Below are 17,336 nucleotides of genomic sequence, written 5' to 3' on the forward strand. Positions count from 1 at the left end.
TCCAAACAGGGTTATAGAATCTATGTTAGATTCTGCTGCATCTCCAACCACTAAATTGAGGCTGTGGCATCCACATGGTACAAAAAACGCCCTTGGATTTTTTTTTAGTATGTTGGCTTGAACACCATTATTTTTGCCTGCCATATTGGCACCATTGTCATAGCCCTGGCCACGACAGTCATCAATATCTAGCTCTTTGCTAATTAGGAAATTAAGAATAATATCTGATAATCCTCTACCAGTTGTGTCTGTTACAGCAACATATCCAAGAAAATGTTCCCTGATCTGGCATAACCCAAGTTTAACATCAATAAAACGGATGGTAATAGACATCTGCTCTTGATGGGCTAGATCAGTTGTACAATCAAGAATTAAGGAATAATACTTTGCCTTTTTGCATCTTTCAAGAATTTCACTAATAACCTTTTTGGCCATCAAATTAATTATTTCATTTTGAATAGTTTTACTACAGTAGTGGTCAGATGTCTCCTTTGACTTGACTCGTCACAGATGTTCTGCCATTACAAAGTCATAATTTCCTAATAACTGTACTATAGCAAGAAAATTTCCATTATTTGCGGTGTATAGACGATCAGAAGATCCTCGAAATGCCAAGTTCCGTTCAGCCAACAACTGAGTAATACGCATGAGTCTTTCCAGTACGTTTCTCCAGTGCTGCTGCTCTTTCTGTATTCTGCTCTGTAACTGATGGTCAATTGTTTTTTTGTTTTTCATGCGAAGCTGAACTTCTATCCACTTTGTTTCTGCTGAGTAATGGTTAATGGAAGTTTCATGGGCCTTTAACATCTGACTCATATGGCTCCAATCCTGTGATCCATCCAATGCAAGTGCCGTACGGGATCTTCTATCAAACAGTTTGCAACAAAAGCAAAATACTTTGTTCAAACTTTTGGAGTACACCAACCACTTTCTTGCTCGTTTCACGCCATTGTCCAAAATTCTAGAGTAAAAGTCCTCTGAAAAATGTCGATTCCTCTCATCTCTCTTAAATTCTATATTTTTAAGTTGCACAGGGCCTGCTTCTACGATTAGATCAATTGATGAAGAATTTAATGTAGGCCAAAGTGCAGGATCTGAGTCAATGATTGCAGAAATTTCACTGCTTTCAGCCTCATCAATGCCCTCCACATGCTGGCATGTGTTATCCCCTTCTGATGTGAGGGCTGGTGTGGTAGACTGATCTTGTTCTACTGCAACCTCATAAACGTCTGCTATGGTAGACTCTTGGTCAACTTCGCTGATCCTAATTTTCAATGACGTTGATGGTTCCCCTGGCTCCAATGGGATTGTATCCATACCACTCCTTATTTCACATTCTTGCTGTGGAATATCTGATGTTGATTCCTCAGCAGTGCTCGGTACATTGGTGCCACCATGTTCAGAAGATTTTTCGAACAGTCTTTTTAAAGACCCTGCTTGCTTTTGATTTGCCTGTTCTGCTAAGGCCTTTCGCTTTCTGTTCTGTGCACCAGATGCTTTCTTAGGGCTCATCTTGCCTGACAAATGTTATTCTTCCCTGAAAAGGTTAGGTGTGGACCAAAAGTCTTATTAGTGCAGTCCACATGCTACTATAACCATCTATCTGCTCATTTAAACCTAAGGTGGCAGAGGTGAGCAGGTGATAAGTAACTAGAAACAAGTAAGCCACTGTACACTGCACAAAGTCTGGGAAGAGTGGGAGGGGGAGAAGGAGAAGGAGAAGGATGGATGAATACATTTAGCAGAGAGGAGCGGGAGGAAGTGAGAGTAGGGTGGCTCCTGAGCAATGCACCTAACCCCCAATTGCCCCCCCGGTTGCCATGGTTAGGTTAGGCACCATAGGGCTATTTTAGCCCCTTCTGCCCTGGACATAGTAGTATGTTACATGGTAGACCCATAGGACGCCTGAAAATCAGGCTAAACACCCTTTTGTGTTCCTAGAGCCATATGCAGTGGCGTACACACCATAGATGCGACGGATGCGGAAGCACCCAGGCCCGTGGCTTGGGGGGGCCCAGTGCCGCCCGCCCGCATCCATGGTGTGTCCTTTTTTTTATTTTTGCCACAAGCACAGTGCCCAGCCACACAATGGGCCCCACAGCAAAAGGGTCACAGCAATGGTGCCCAGCCACAGTGTCCGGACCCAGTCACAGTGACCGTGCTTGTGGCTGGGCCCCATTGCTGTCGCTGGGCCCTTTTCTTGCGGCTGGTCCCCTTTTTTTGTGGCTGGGCCCCATTGCTGCTGTTGGGCCCCGTGCTTGCTGCTGGGCCCCATTGCTGTGGCTAGGCCCCACCACAAGCACAGTGCCCAGCCACAGCAACAGGGCACAGCCACACAATGGGCCCCACAGCAAAAGGGTCACAGCAATGGTGCCCAGCCACAGTGTCCGGACCCAGTCACAGCGACCATGCTTGCGGATGGGCCCCTTGCTTGCGGCAACACATAATACGTTTCCAAAATAAAGCTGCACCCCAACCCCCCCCGCCCCCCCCCACACACATAATACGTTTCCAAAATAAAGCTGCACCCCAACCCCCCGCCCCCCCCCACACAGCTGCACCCCAAACACCCCCCCCCCCCCCCCCGGGGCGACCGCCAGCATAGTGGAGGCCATGTGAGGTGGTTATTACTCACGCTTTGCTTGGCTGAGTAACAGTTGGCTCCTCAGGTCCACCTCTGCTCTGCTCTTCAGTGCCGGGAAGAGAGCGGCGGGGCACGAGCGGGGACGTGTGGCGTAATCATGTCACACGCTGTGCAGCCGTTCTCTCCCGCCGGGGACAGCAGAAGGCGGAACTAAAGTTCCTCTGCGTGCTGTCCCTGCCCAGCGGGGAGAACGGCTTGCGCGTGTGACATTACGTCACACGCAGAGAGCCGAGCGACAGGGCGGGCGCCGGGCGGGCGGCACTGGGCAGGAGCAGGCGAGCAGCAGATACAGATAGCGCAAATGGCGCGGCGGGGGGCGCCACAAGAGGTGCGGGCGCCCTCAGGCCATTAAGCGTCTACATTGTGATGTAATGTGACATTAATCTGCTGAGCTCAAATGCGCCCCTTGTATGCTAACGAGCCTTGGCGCCCTGTGCGGCCGCACAGGTCGCACAGGGCAAAGGCCGGCCCTGGTTACCCCATACAGTCACACACAGCTCCTCTGTCCTCACATATAGGTAATTGCCCCTCACACACACAGTTGCCCCCGTACAGTCACATATAGGTAATTGCCCCTCACACACACAGTTGCCCCGTACAGTCACATATAGGTAATTGCCCCTCACACACACAGTTGCCCCCGTACAGTCACATATAGGTAATTGCCCCTCACACACAGTTGCCCCCGTACAGTCACATATAGGTAATTGCCCCTCACACACAGTTGCCCCCGTACAGTCACATATAGGTAATTGCCCCACACACACAGTTGCCCCCGTACAGTCACATATAGGTAATTGCCCCTCACACACAGTTGCCCCCGTACAGTCACACACATCCGCTGCCCTCCCTGCTGCCCCCTCACACAGTTGTCAGAACTTGCCGCCGCCGTCGCTGCTGCTCCTCATCCTCCGGTGCTTACCTGGAGCCGGGGTCTGTGCCGGGGCTGCTGCGGGCTCCCTGCTGGACCTGGTGATGGAGTAGAGCGCCAGCTCCCTGCCTGTCGTGCTCTGCCGGTGGCTGCCGGTGCGGTCGGTGCTGTCGCTGCTGCTCTCTCCGCTTCTATGGCTTTTATGTGGCGCTCTCCTTTGTTGTGATCCCGGCTCCTACCACTGCGCCGCACGACAGAGGGGGCGGCTCCTTCCTCCGGGCTCCACTGCCTGCATGGGGCGGCGGCGGGAGCTTCCGCGGTGCTGGTGCCGGCAGCTGCCCCCGGAGGAGGCTGCACCTGGGGCTCCGGCGCTGGTCACAAGCCCCTGTACACCGCTGTGCACACGGGGGGCTCACAGCACACCGGGCTGCACGGAGGACGACCCTGACAGCGACCACCTCCGGGGAGCGCGGCTGAGATCAAATCTGCTGAGCTCAAATGCGCCCCTTGTATGCTAACGAGCCTTGGCGCCCTGTGCGGCCGCACAGGTCGCACAGGGCAAAGGCCGGCCCTGACTATTAGCTATGCTACTGGTGATTCTACGTAGCACAGGTATACCTGATTTTCTAAGATTACTCCTGCTCACTGTGGGCATGCCAGATTCACCGTTGGCAGGGGGTGGATTCTCTTGCTCCGCTGCTGATGTGGCATCTGCTCCTTGAGCCTGCTGGTCTTCAGATTGGTCTTGAGTCTCTGCTGCTTCAGGTGCTGTAGGTTGAGGAAACAGCAGAACAGGTACTACAATGGCTTGGCTTACCTGTGTCCATGACTCAGGAATATCTCCAAGAACGGTAAGGATTTTCTTTTCCTTCTCTTCCATGGGTTGAGGGGTATCTTGGTCTTTCTCTCTGTCTCTCAATTGGTCAGGGCATATCTTCAGATCATCCCTCGATACTGCTGTTGATGTTTCTCCTCCATCTTTACTGATGAGACACACCTTGTTGTTATCAAAGTTTGAGGGCATGATGGTGTATGTTTCAGTCTCCCACTGATCATGTAATTTGTGCATTATTCTTTTTCTCTTTAGAAATTGTTATCGGGGTGACAAGGGAACTGCAGGGGCATGCTGATTATAGTTTCTCTCCTACCTCCCTCTTGCTTGGGACAAACTATTTTCCACACATCCCTGTACTTTGCGGTATTGCTGCTGCCGCTCTGCATCCCAAACTGTATCTGGTGATGTTGTTTCAGGTGTTGGGACTCCCATGTCAAAGTCAACAGGTAACTTGCCAGGTCTCCCTCATTAGGTAGGCTGGAGTGCAGTTGGTGGAATTCACCAGGATATGATTGTACAGATCTACCAGATCCAGCAACTTCTCTGGTCACATGTTTCTCTCTTCCAGGGGCAAGGTCTTCAAAAAGTCAATTACCACTTGGTTCATCTTCTTGCACATGCCATTTGTCTGTGGATGTTAAGGCGTTGTTCTGATTTTCTTGCATCTGTACAGGTTACAGAACTCCTGGAACACTTCTGCTTCAAGGGCTGGGCCTTGGTCGGTGAGCACCTTTTCGGGGTAACCATATGGTCAACAAAAGTGTTGTTGAAATGCCTTAGCCGCCATCTTTGCTGTTTGATCCTTGACAGACACGACTACCAGGAACTTTGAGTAGTGCTCCACTATTGTCAGGGCGTAGACATAGCTTGAAAGGCCTGGGGTCAGCTTCACATGATCCACAGCTATCAGTTCAAGCAGCTGTTTCGTGACTATAGACTGTAGGGGAGCCCTCTGACTGTTAAGGTCTTTCCTGTGCAGGTTGAAGGAGCCACATTCTCAGCACTGCGTCTCAATGGCTTTCCTCATGCCAATCCAGTAGAATCTTTCACGAAGTAGAACCTCTAATATTTCCATCCGAAGCTTCCTGCTCCATCGTGGTACTTTTCCAAGACCATTAGCGCATTCTGCCTCGGGACTAACACCTGCCAGACCAGCTCGTGAGTGCGTGGGTCGATGTTCCTCAGACACAGCTTACCCTCATTAAACAGCTTGCCCTTCTCCTTCCACAACTCTTGGGTCTCTTTTGGGAAATCTGGTCCAGGGTATGAGTTAGCTTGTGTTAGTAGCTCCTTTACCAGGTGGACTGCTTTATCACTATCCTGTGTTTCTGCCCATCCATGGTGGGGCAATGGGTTCAGTGTGGCTTCTCGCCTTTCATTGCGCTTGTTCCTCACACAATGGGAGTACTGGGCTGCCTCGGGGCGGTGGAAGGCTGGTAACTCGATCTCTTCAAGTGTTTCTAGATCTCCTCCCTCTTTTGGTAAATTGGGCATTCTGGACAACGCATCGGCTTTTGCGTTATTATGCCCCGCTTGGTACTTGATGGTAAACTCGTAGTTGGACAACCAGGCCATCCATCGCTGTTCCAATGCACCTAGTTTTGCAGTTTCCAGGTGGGTCAGCGGATTGTTGTCCATAAAAATGGTGAACTTTGCTGAAGCCAGGTAGTGCTTGAGGCGCTCCGTTACAGTCAAGACTATGGCGAGAAACTCTAACTTAAAGGAACTATAGTTGTCGGCCTTCCTTTTGGTGGGAAGAGGCTTCCTGCTGGCGTAGGCAATCACTCTCTCTCTGCCTTTCTGCACTTGGGACAGCACTGCTCTCAATCCCATGTTGCTGGCGTCTGTTTAGAGTACAAACGGTTTGTCATAGTCAGGAAAGGCCAGGACTTCATCTACCGTGAGGTTCAGCTTCATCCGAGTGAAGGATTTGTCTACCCCGTCTTTCCACTCAAACAGAGGATGCTTGCTCTTGGCCTTCTTAGATTGGCCCACTAGCAAGTCTTGCAGGGGTGCAGCAATCTTGGTGAAATCTTTGATGAATCTTCGGTAGTAGCCCACCAACCCGAGGAACTGTCGTACTTCATGAGTGGTGCTCGGTTTTGGCCAGTCTCTGATAACGGTGACATTGTCAGGGTTTGGTGCCTCACCTTCTGTGCTTACTACGTGGCCAAGGTACTGCCCCTTGGGTTTCAGCAGGTGGCCTTTGGACGGCTTCACCTTTGGGCCAAAGTTGGACAGGGATTCGAACACCTTTACCAGGTGCTTCAAGTGGTCCTCATAGGTTTTGGAGAAGACTATGACATCATCCAGGTGCAACAGAACGGTGCCAAAGTTCCTGTGCCCGAGGCAACAATCAATCACCCTCTGGAATATCCCTGGTGCATTGCAAAGCCCAAATGGCATGTGATTGAACTCGGAGAGGCCCATTGATGTCGTAAAGGCGGTCTTCTCTTTATCTGCCTCTGCCACGGGAACCTGCCAACACCCACTGATGAGATCTATAGTGGAGAAATAGCAGATTTCAGTGCAGCTAGTGCCTCCTCTATTCTAGGTAATGGGTAGGCATCCTTGTTTGTAATACTGTCAATTTGTCTGTAGTTAACACACATTCACATGGTACCATCTTTCTTTCTAACGAGGACTAACAGAGCTGACCAGGTGCTACAACTATCTCTGATCACTCCAGCCTCCTTCATCTCCCGTAACATATCTTTGGCACATTGATAGTGAGCTGGGGCTACAAGCCAGTACCTTTCTTTAATGAGCAGATGAACTCCAGTGGGGATATGCTGTTGAACCTCTTTTACCTTCCCAAAGTCTAGTGGTTGTTTGCTGACTATCCGCTCATATTCTGGGACCACCCGGTAAGCCCCATGTTTTAGGTGCAAAGGAGTGTTATCAGTGCCTATATGTAACTTCTAACACCAATCCTCCAACTGTCCTGCATAGCCATTGTCCTCCGCCTGGTCGGACGGGACCAAGGGTTCTGTTGCTTGTATTGCATTGTTACCGATAGTAAACAATTTAGCAAGAGTGGCATATCTGGGTAGATTAACCTCTTTTTCCCCCAATTCAGGATGTGGATTGGTACCCTCCCCTTGCGGACATCAACTACCCCTCTGGCTGTCAGAATGGTGGTGTTCTATCAGAATACATTGATTCCACCAGGGCCTGGTAGTCTTTACCTCTGAGGTCTAATGCTGTGTGACACCAGATTAACATTTCATTCCTGGGGGATATTGCAATGGGAATCAGATCACTCACTGTGACATGTCCAATTTCTCCAACAGACAGTTCTACTTGTTGTCTCTGCATCAGGGCTTTGATCTCTTTTTGCAGGACACGCTGCTCACTGGAACCAGCAGCTTTGGCTACCTGTTGTAACAAAAGAATAACCTCTCTAAGACCGTTTTCTATCACATTAGCACCTAAGGTCATCATTGGTTTACATTCTCGCCAATCAATATCTACAATTTCCAGACCTTGGGCTATCAACTCTACCCGCCCCAACTTAATGGTCACCTCCTTGTACCCCACTTGTGGCAAAGGCTGACCATTGCTGGCTAAGATTGTCAGGTCACTATCTGGGCCATGGGTAATATCAAAGTCGACCCAATACCGTTTGTAAGGAATATATGGCATAGTTGTCACCTGGGAGCCGGTGTCAAGTAAAGCGTTCATTAGGATGCCGTCAATCACAATTGGGAGGACCAGTCGTCCCCCAACGTACTTGGCTCACCAGCTTTGTGAGCCTGGTCATCCTACTCCTGGGGGTTGGCCCTCTGCCCCAGGGGTTGCTTGTTTAAATTGCAGAATCTTGCGATGTGTCCTACCTTGCTGCAACGACGACAAATAGTCGTCCGTTGTGGTCGTTGTCTCTCCCTCTGGTCGGTGGTATCCTTTTCTGCTTTCGCCACAGGACATCATCTGGACTGGAAGCCAGCTGGATCTTCTCCTTTGGGGACTCTTGCAGGGACTGCACAGTTTTAGCAAGTTAAGCTACACTTTTGGTCAGCATCTGGACTTGGAGACACAGTTTTGCAGAGGGGTCATTACCCAGGGTCTGCATGTTGGCTTCCACCAGGGTCTGTGGAAAGGATACCGCTTCCTAGTGGTATTTAATTGCTGGGTGCCTAGGGGGCGCTGTGTGGCTGGAATTTGGTCAATGCAGCACCCGGATGGCCCTATCTTTAAAGTGTGCAAAGTCCAGGTCAGGGTTTCTCAGAGCCTGGATGCGCAGCTGTGTCCTGTGGGTGCTGGACAGGAGTCCCTCAATAAACTGCACCTTTAATTGTTAGGGCTGGCGGAAAGCACCAAATAATTATAAAGATAGTAATAAGGTGCGTTCACAGCCTGAGGTCCACCGTGCAGAGATGGAACCTGCTGCTAGGTAATGGCGGCACTAAATGACGGTACTGCGCCAGAATAAACACGGGTTCCGTCACCCAGTATGAACTGACACAAAATATGTTGCTTCACAGAGACGCAGAGAAACAAAGGAAACACTGTGCCCTGTTAGCAGTCACAGGATGCAGCAGGACACTAGTGGGATCCCTGAAATTCACCCCCACAACGCTGGTGATTGATCTCGCTCTGACCCTCGGTGGCTTTTGAGCCCGCGCCTGAGGATGCCCCGAGTCAGATGCTGAGGTCAAGCGAGAATTCCCACCCTACACTGACCAGTAGTGTTAATGTAGCTGAGGAGCCGTTATTAGGGGCTGACTGCTTGCTCCACTCACCCTAATACCCGGACAACAACCAAAGGGGCGGGCCTAATTTAGGAGCATTCACCAGTATCAATCTCTCTGTCACGGGAGACCTAGGCAGAATAGAGTTAATAACCCGGGCCCCTGCAATTTCCCTCAGACTAGGGAAACCCTGACTGACCCTCTACCCAGAGTTTACACTGATGGCGTGTATGTCTGAGCCTCCAACCTCGCCCTATCTCCTGTTTAAACCCTAGGCTTAAACCACCACCCAGTGAAGAGTAAACACTCCAATACCCACAGTTAGCACAGACAAGGATAAAAGAAATATAAGCACCACGCCGCAGTCACTCAGGAAAAACACTAAAGTGCAAAGGGCAACACTAACACAAATATGGGAAGGAGACAATAAGACAAAGGGAAATACACCACCAGCAACGATACTGCAACTATTAGCTCACCACTCCAGACCGAGATAACAATGCAAAGACAGAAGCTATAATCGGCGACGCCCAATGTTCAGGAGAACTATTTAAAGGCAGTGGGCATGGCCCAGCTTCCAATCCGATCACCAGGTAAATTAACCCCGGACCAGCTAGAAAGAACCTAGCCGACGCCACTGAGCACATAGTGGACAAATAGTGTAGTTACTTACCGATAACGGTATTTCTCAGAGCCCATGACAGCACTACCAGAGAGAGGGAATCCGCCCTTCAGGGACAGGAAACCTACAGGATAAAAAGGGCGGTACCTCTCTCCTGCCTCAGTTTGGTTTACAGAGCATCAGAGGTCCTCCAGGTTAGTGAGAACAAGAAATATACATATTTTTAGCAAAATACTAATGAAGATTACACCGTGTCTAAATCAAACACACATTTCGTTTAATAAGGTGCTCACCGCACACGTGATAAGGAGGGGGGAATAAGCAGGTGCTGTCATGGGCTCTGAGAAATACCGTTATCGGTAAGTAACTACACTATTCTCAGTCGCCCATGACAGCACTACCAGAGAGAATTGCAGAGATTATTGCTTTAGGGAGGGACCACAGCCTGCAAGACCCTTCTTCCGAAGGTTAAGTCCGACGAAGAGGCTAAGTCTAAGCGATAGTGCCTAAAGAAGGTTGAAGGTGTTGACCAGGTGGCCGCTTTACAGATTTTATCTATTGGTACCTCCGACCTTTCGGCCCCGGAGGTCGCCATAGCCCTTGTAGAGTGTGCCTTGAGTCCTTCAGGCACTGCGTTTCCCTTGGACGAGTATGCCAGGGCTATCGCATCAGTAACCCAGCGAGCTATAGTGCTCTTGGAGGCTTTGAGTGCTTTCCTAGGTCCCTGAAAACAGATAAAAAGAGAGCCTTCCTTCCTACACTGTCGGGAGGATTCTAGGTAGTGTATTAGACACCTTCTGACATCTAAGGTGTGGAATTTTTCCTCTTTTTGATTTTTCGGGTTTGGACAGAAGGAAGGAAGGATTATTTCCTGGGATCTATGGAAATTGGAAGCAACTTTGGGTAGATAAGCAGGGTCTGTTCTCAATACTACCCTATCCTCCATGATTTGTGTGAAGGGAGGGTTCGCAGATAGAGCCTGGAGGTCACTAATTCTACGGGCAGATGTTAGGGCTGTAAGAAGGGCCGTTTTGAGAGATAAGATTTTAAGTGGTATCGAATCTATGGGTTCAAACGGGGGTTCTGTCAGAGCTGAAAGTACTAAATTTAAGTCCCAAGATGGAGGACTTTTGATTTTTATCGGCCTAGAACGTACAGCGGCTTTAATGACGTAGATTTATTATTGTGCGGAAGGAACCGTCCGGTTTTGGAATGAGAAAAAGTGGGGAAAAGAATCCTTTCCCCCTTTCCAGTAAGGGAACTTCTCGAATCACATCTTTGGCTATGAGTTTTGAGATCTCTAGTTCCAAAGCCTCTGGTTGCCGCCATGAGGGTTTCAATGGAGTGACCACATAGTGTTGGGGAGGAAGGGTGGTAAAGTTTATTTGAAGTCCCATCTTTATCAGGTTTAAAATCCAAGTACTGGAAGAAATTTTTTCCCAGGCCGGAAGGTATTGAGACAGTCTCTCTCCCACCCTGGGGGAGGTGTCACTTAGGGTTTTTTTTTATTTCTTGGGGAATTGCCAAAGAGGAAGCCCCTATCCCTATTTCTCCCATCCTCCCACCTGTTCTGTTCTCTAGGGGGGCGTCTGCGGAAACATTTCCTGTTCTGAAAGGGCCGCCTAACGTATGGCGTGGCCAGGTTAGGGAATCCCTTCTTCTTATCTCCTGCTTTTTGTAGAATGTCATCTAGGGTTTCTCCAAATATAAATTTTCCCTCACATGGGATTGAACAGAGTTTTTGTTTTGTCTGTAGGTCGCCTGGCCAATTTTTCAGCCACAGCGTTCTACGAGCTGCATTAGACAGGGCTGCCGATTTTGAGGTTAGTTTAACACTAGAACTACTGATGGAGTCATTTTGACTCCTTTCGTTTTTTATTTCTCTTCTGTGACTACATTTTTCAGAATTCCGGCTTGAAACTCGGGGACTTTTCCTCAAATATGATGTGAAAAAAGATTTTGTGAGAATAAATAATTTAGGTAAAAAATTTGCGCGTTTTTTTCAAAATTTACCAAGAACTACTGAAGGGAGTCATTTTGACTGCCTACTATATTTTGAGGTCCTTTTGTCACTAAATGTTGCTATAAAGTTTTGTGCATAATTTTTTCACTCTGTCTTATTTACCCTGATGTTCATATAGATGTAGTTCAATTTACATGTCAACTTTTCACATTTTCCTTGTGTTTTACCTGCTTGTATTACTGTGTAATGCTGAACAAAATAGCTTGTTTACTCTAGGCTCTTATCTTACGCTAATGAAGGGTGGTGTTTTTCTAAGGTCCTAGCAGGAGACAGTATTCTGGATAGTAACTTTACTTTCAGTTCAGCTGAAGAGACAAAGAGAACAGACGCAGACATACGAGCTCTGAAGACTCATACAGGTATGAATTGTTATGAAATAGTTTAGCTGTCTGTCAACTGATTCAGCCCACCTACTTTTGAAGGTGGCAGAACAGTTATTATTTCTTTTAGTTTTCATTTCATTTCTATTTTTCAGCAGGGAACTATATAGAATTATGGAATTTGTGAGGAATATGGAGAGAAGACGTTTGATAAAGCCCCAAGATATTCTGGCTACTTTGCAATCCATACCGGAGGATGAATCGGAATCCGAATTGCAGGAACATGTATTTGATTCTGACAGTGATGAAGATTTCATTCCTCAGAACATATCAAGTGAATCTGAAGACTCAGAAGGAACAAATCCAGAAGGTAAGTAGTTATGTGTATTTATTTGTTCTTCCACACACTGAGTTAGGGCCTGTGCACACTAGCAGAATTCTGGCTGAATAGCCATCTGGATATTCTTGCCGCAATACAGGCCGTACCTGCCCGCTCATGCCTGAAGCTCCGCTCCGAACCCCGGGCTGGAGCCGCTGTCAGGGACAGAGCAGCGCTTGCTTACGCGCGAGCACGGCTCCGTCCCAGACAGCGGCTCCAGCCCGGGGTTCGGAGCGGAGCTTCAGGCATGAGCGGGCAGGTACGGGCCGGATTGTGGGGAGAATATCCGGTCGGATATTCCGCCGCTAATCCAGCCAGTGTGCACGGACCCTTACAAAACAAAAATTCTAAATATTCATCAACTTTTTTCCAGATATTCCAAGCACATCAACTGGGGATCGGGCTCATGCAGTTATGTTGCCTCGTGACCATCCTCCTGGTCGTGGACAGAAAAAATCAGCAAAACGTCCCAGAAATGAAAGAACAACAGATAACGATGGCGGCGAAGGTAATGCAACAACAAACACCAGAGAAGGCGAATCTGAAGGAATACTAGTTTCAGCGGATGGTATTCAATGGAAACCTGTTGAAATTGGACAACACTTGCCTGGTAGGCGTGACAGCCAAAATATTCTTCGAGAAGCACCTGGCCCTACAGGATACGCCAGAAGAAATATCATTATCGATAGTCCTTTGAGCGCATGGCGTTTATTTTTTGATTCATATATATTGACACGTATAAAGAACTGTACGCTTGCAGAAGCATGCAGGAACAATAATTTACAGTTTACTCTATCTGATGAGGAGCTAGATGCATTCATTGCGATATTCTATGCTCGTGGAATATCTGGCACGAACCGTCACTCGATTAGCAGTATTTGGTGTAATGACTGGGGAATACCGTTTTGCAAAGCGACAATGTCTAGGGACCGCTTTGTTGAAATTATGAGGTTTCTCAGATTTGATGAGAAATCTACTCGATCGGAGAGACTGCAAACGGACAAGTTTGCTCTATTTTCTACTGTGTGGGACAGGTTTATTGCAAATTGTATTGCGTGTTACAAACCTGGCCCATACATAACGGTGGATGAGCAACTTTTCCCAAGCAAAACTAGGTGTCCATTCACGCAGTACATGCCTTCCAAACCAGATAAATATGGCCACAAATATTGGCTAGCTGTTGATAAGGAGAGCAAATATCTGGCAAATGGCTTCCCTTATCTAGGCAAAGATGACACACGCCGTGCTGAGGACCGTTTAGCTGACCAAGTGGTAATGAAGTTATTGGACCCGTTTTTGAAAAAAGGTCGCAATGTTACAACCGATAATTATTTTACTTCAGTAAAATTAGCTAAACAGCTAAAAAGCAAAGGAACAACCATCGTGGGAACACTGAATAAGATAAGGCGAGAAGTGCCTAAAGAAATAAAATCCATGAAAGAGGAATTGTACAACACTAAAGTGTTTAGAAATGGACAATTTTACACTTACAGTATATCAAGGAAAGCCCAACAAAAATGTTGTCATTTTGAGTTCCGTCCATCCAGATGTTGTTGTTGCGTCTGATTCCGCTAAAAAAACTCCAGAAACGGTAAAGTTTTACAATGAAACAAAATATGGAGTAGATGTAGTGGATCAGATGGCACGAAAATATACCACACGAACATCCACAAGGAGATGGCCTGTTCATGCATTTGAAAATGCCTTAGACTTTGCGGGTATAAATGCATGTATAATATTCAAGGAGATTACCCTCCAAAAAATGTCACGCAAGGCATTTTTGCAAACGCTTGTGAGAGAGTTGAGTGGTCCTTATGTCACAGATAGGGAAAAGGGTTCCACGTACCAAGTTTCTACATGTTCAGAAGTGATGGTTCAAACAAAATTTTGCCAGATCAAAGAAAAGTGCAAGAAAAATAGATCTGTCGGCAATTGTAAGACTTGTGGTAAGTCTTTGTGTGGGCAATGTACTGCCATAAATCAAAGGCAATGCCTAAAATGCGAAACACCAAATGTTTAGAAGGTGAATTCTGCGCCATATTTTCATTTTTATGCTCCTCCACCTACATTTTCTCTGCTTTTTGTTTTTCAGTTGTTGTTTATATGTGTGCACTTGAATAAAAAAAAATGTTTGAAAAACGTCTATTATAATTATTGTTATTTTCTGTAGAAAAATAAGAAAAGCAGAAAAAAAACAATCAAAAGCATTACTGTTGGATCTCACAATAATAATACATTACAAAAAATATAATTATTAATAAATAACCACAAATGAAACTCTAAAAATAAACGAAAACAAGCAAGGAGTCAAAATGACTCCTTTCAGTAGTTCTAGGCGGGGTCACGAGTCCAGTAGTCCTAGTGTTAATAGCATCCGCCGAAGAGTCGGCCAAGAAAGCTGCCACCCCCCTAATCATGGGAATTGATTCCATTACTTTTTGTCTGGATACTCCATCTCTTAACTGTTTCTCTAAATTGTCTATCCAAATCATTAGAGATCTAGAAGTACAAGCGGCTGCTATTGTGGGCCTTAAACATCCCCCCGCTGACTCCCAGGCCCCTTTTAGGAAGGTGTCGGCTCTTTTATCAAGGGGGTCTTTCAGTGTTCCCATGTCCTCAAAGGGCAGTGCAAACTTCGTTGACGCTTTAGCTACTGCCACGTCAAGTTTAGGGGCTTTGTCCCATGGTGTAGAATCATCTTCCGCAAAAGGATATTTCCTTTTAAGAGAGGGTACAGATGAATTTTTTCTTTCTGGTTTCTCCCACTCCTTTTTAATTAAGGCCTGCACGTTTTCGTTAAGTGGAAAAACTCTACGTTTTTTCTGGCCCAGACCTCCAAACATAATGTCCTGTACAGTTTTGTCAGGACGTGGGTCTAGGACACCCATTGTAGATCTTACGGTCTTGACAAGGGCATCTACTTCGTCTAAGGGGAAGCAGTGACAGCCTCCACTCTCAGAGTCTGAGGAGGAAGAGGAACCTTTCATGTCTGATATATCCTCATCAGAACTAGAAGGATCGGAGTGAGAAAGGGGCACAGGTGTTCTCTCCTTAACCCCCTCCCCTTTAAGGGATTTGAACTCCGTTTCTACCTCTGATCTTATTACTGAACGTAATTCAGAGGCAAAACTAGGGGTTTCTTCACAAAGGACTTGTCCTATACAGGAACCGCATAATTTCTTATCCCAGTTCTGTAACAGGGGTTCTCCACACAAGGGACAGTCTCTATGTTTAGTTTTCTCCGTTTTTTTTCTTGCCTAAAAAATAAACGGAAAAGGGGACCCTAATTATTTGGTGAACTTTCACGAAGATCACTCACCCATCTTGCGCAGCTACAGGTACCAGTTCTGGAGGAGGCACGGGATCTTGTATGAGACCCGAAGTAGAAGGTGTCGGCTGGCTGGACATATTGGAGGCTTTACTCTGCGTTGTGGAATGGCTCCTGGAGTGGGTACTTCGGGTGCCTGCAGAGGTCCTTCTCTTTGTCTCGCCTGGCTTGCGCTGGTGGTGTCGCTGCTGTTGCTGCGGCGGTGGCTGTAAGGGCTGCGCCGGCTGGAGCTGCTGATCGCTGTCCGCCATATTGGGACTGCATGCAGCAAAGGGCGCTCTCACAGCTGTTTTTTAAATAGTGGGCCGATCACCCCTCCTCCAGGCTGCATTGCAGGGAAGCGCTGGTCCCCAGTGCGCACGCGCGCTCCCCGGGACCCGGAAGTAGACAGCGTCTATATCCGGTGCGGCGGCCATCTTGGTGCTCTCACACACCGAGCCGCCGCTCCGGACCAGGCCTCTGCTGCAAAGGCACGCCGGGTCCCTGAAGCCCCTACCCCAATCCGGGGAGGCAGCCGCGCTCCCCTCCGCACGCTCTGCAGCCCCATCGGACCCAGAAGCGGCGGCGTCGGACACCGTACCAGCGGTGACAGAGGCCTCCCTGCCATCATACCTCCACTGGTCGGCTCCGGATTACAGGTACCGATCCTGAGGGTTCCCCTGTCAGGGACAAGAAACAAAACTGAGGCAGGAGAGAGGTACCGCCCTTTTTATCCTGTAGGTTTCCTGTCCCTGAAGGGCGGATTCCCTCTCTCTGGTAGTGCTGTCATGGGCGACTGAGAAAGCGGAATTACCGCTGTCTGTCGGACAACCTGGTCTGAACAGCGTCCGACATGACAGTACCCCGCCTTCTACGAGGGACCCCAGGACCCTCACGACTTATAGGACCCGGCTTGTCCGGATGGCGGCGGTGAAACAATCTGACCAGCCGACCCGCATGAACGTCCGAGGCTGGTACCCACGACCTCTCCTCAGGCCCATAACCACACCAGTGAACCAGGTACTGTAAAGTGCGGCGCACTACACGAGAGTCAACCACCTTGGAGACTTCGAATTCCAAATTACCATCCACCAAGACTGTAGAAGGCATTGGTGCCTCGTCCACGGAACCCACCACCTTCTTTAACAACGATCTGTGGAACACGTTGTGTATTTTATACACCGTAGGAAGCTCCAACCGGTATGCTACTGGGTTAATGACAGCGGCGACCCTAAATAGACCAATTGTTGTGAAATTGGATTCTGGGCTCCCCCGGTGGCCACTTGTGGAATTGAACTTGTGTGCCCCATCCCCTCTGTTCACCTGCTCCTATCAGGATGTGGGAGTCGCTATATAACCTTGCTCCTCTGTCAGTTTCTTGCCGGTCAACAATGTAATCAGAAGCCTTCTGTGCTTGTTCCTGTTACTAGACAACTCCCAGCTAAGTTGGACTTTTGTCCTTGTGTGTTTTTGCATTTTGTTCCTGTTCACAGCTGCTGTTTCGTTACTGTGTCTGGAAAGCTCTTGTGATCGGAAATTGCCACTCTGGTGTTATGAGTTAATGCTAGAGTCTTAAAGGAATTTCTGGATGGTGTTTTGATAGGGTTTTCTGCTGACCATGAAAGTGTCCTTTCTGTCTTCCTG

Source organism: Ranitomeya variabilis, chromosome 5 (assembly GCF_051348905.1).
Source record: "Ranitomeya variabilis isolate aRanVar5 chromosome 5, aRanVar5.hap1, whole genome shotgun sequence".
NCBI lineage: Eukaryota > Metazoa > Chordata > Amphibia > Anura > Dendrobatidae > Ranitomeya > Ranitomeya variabilis.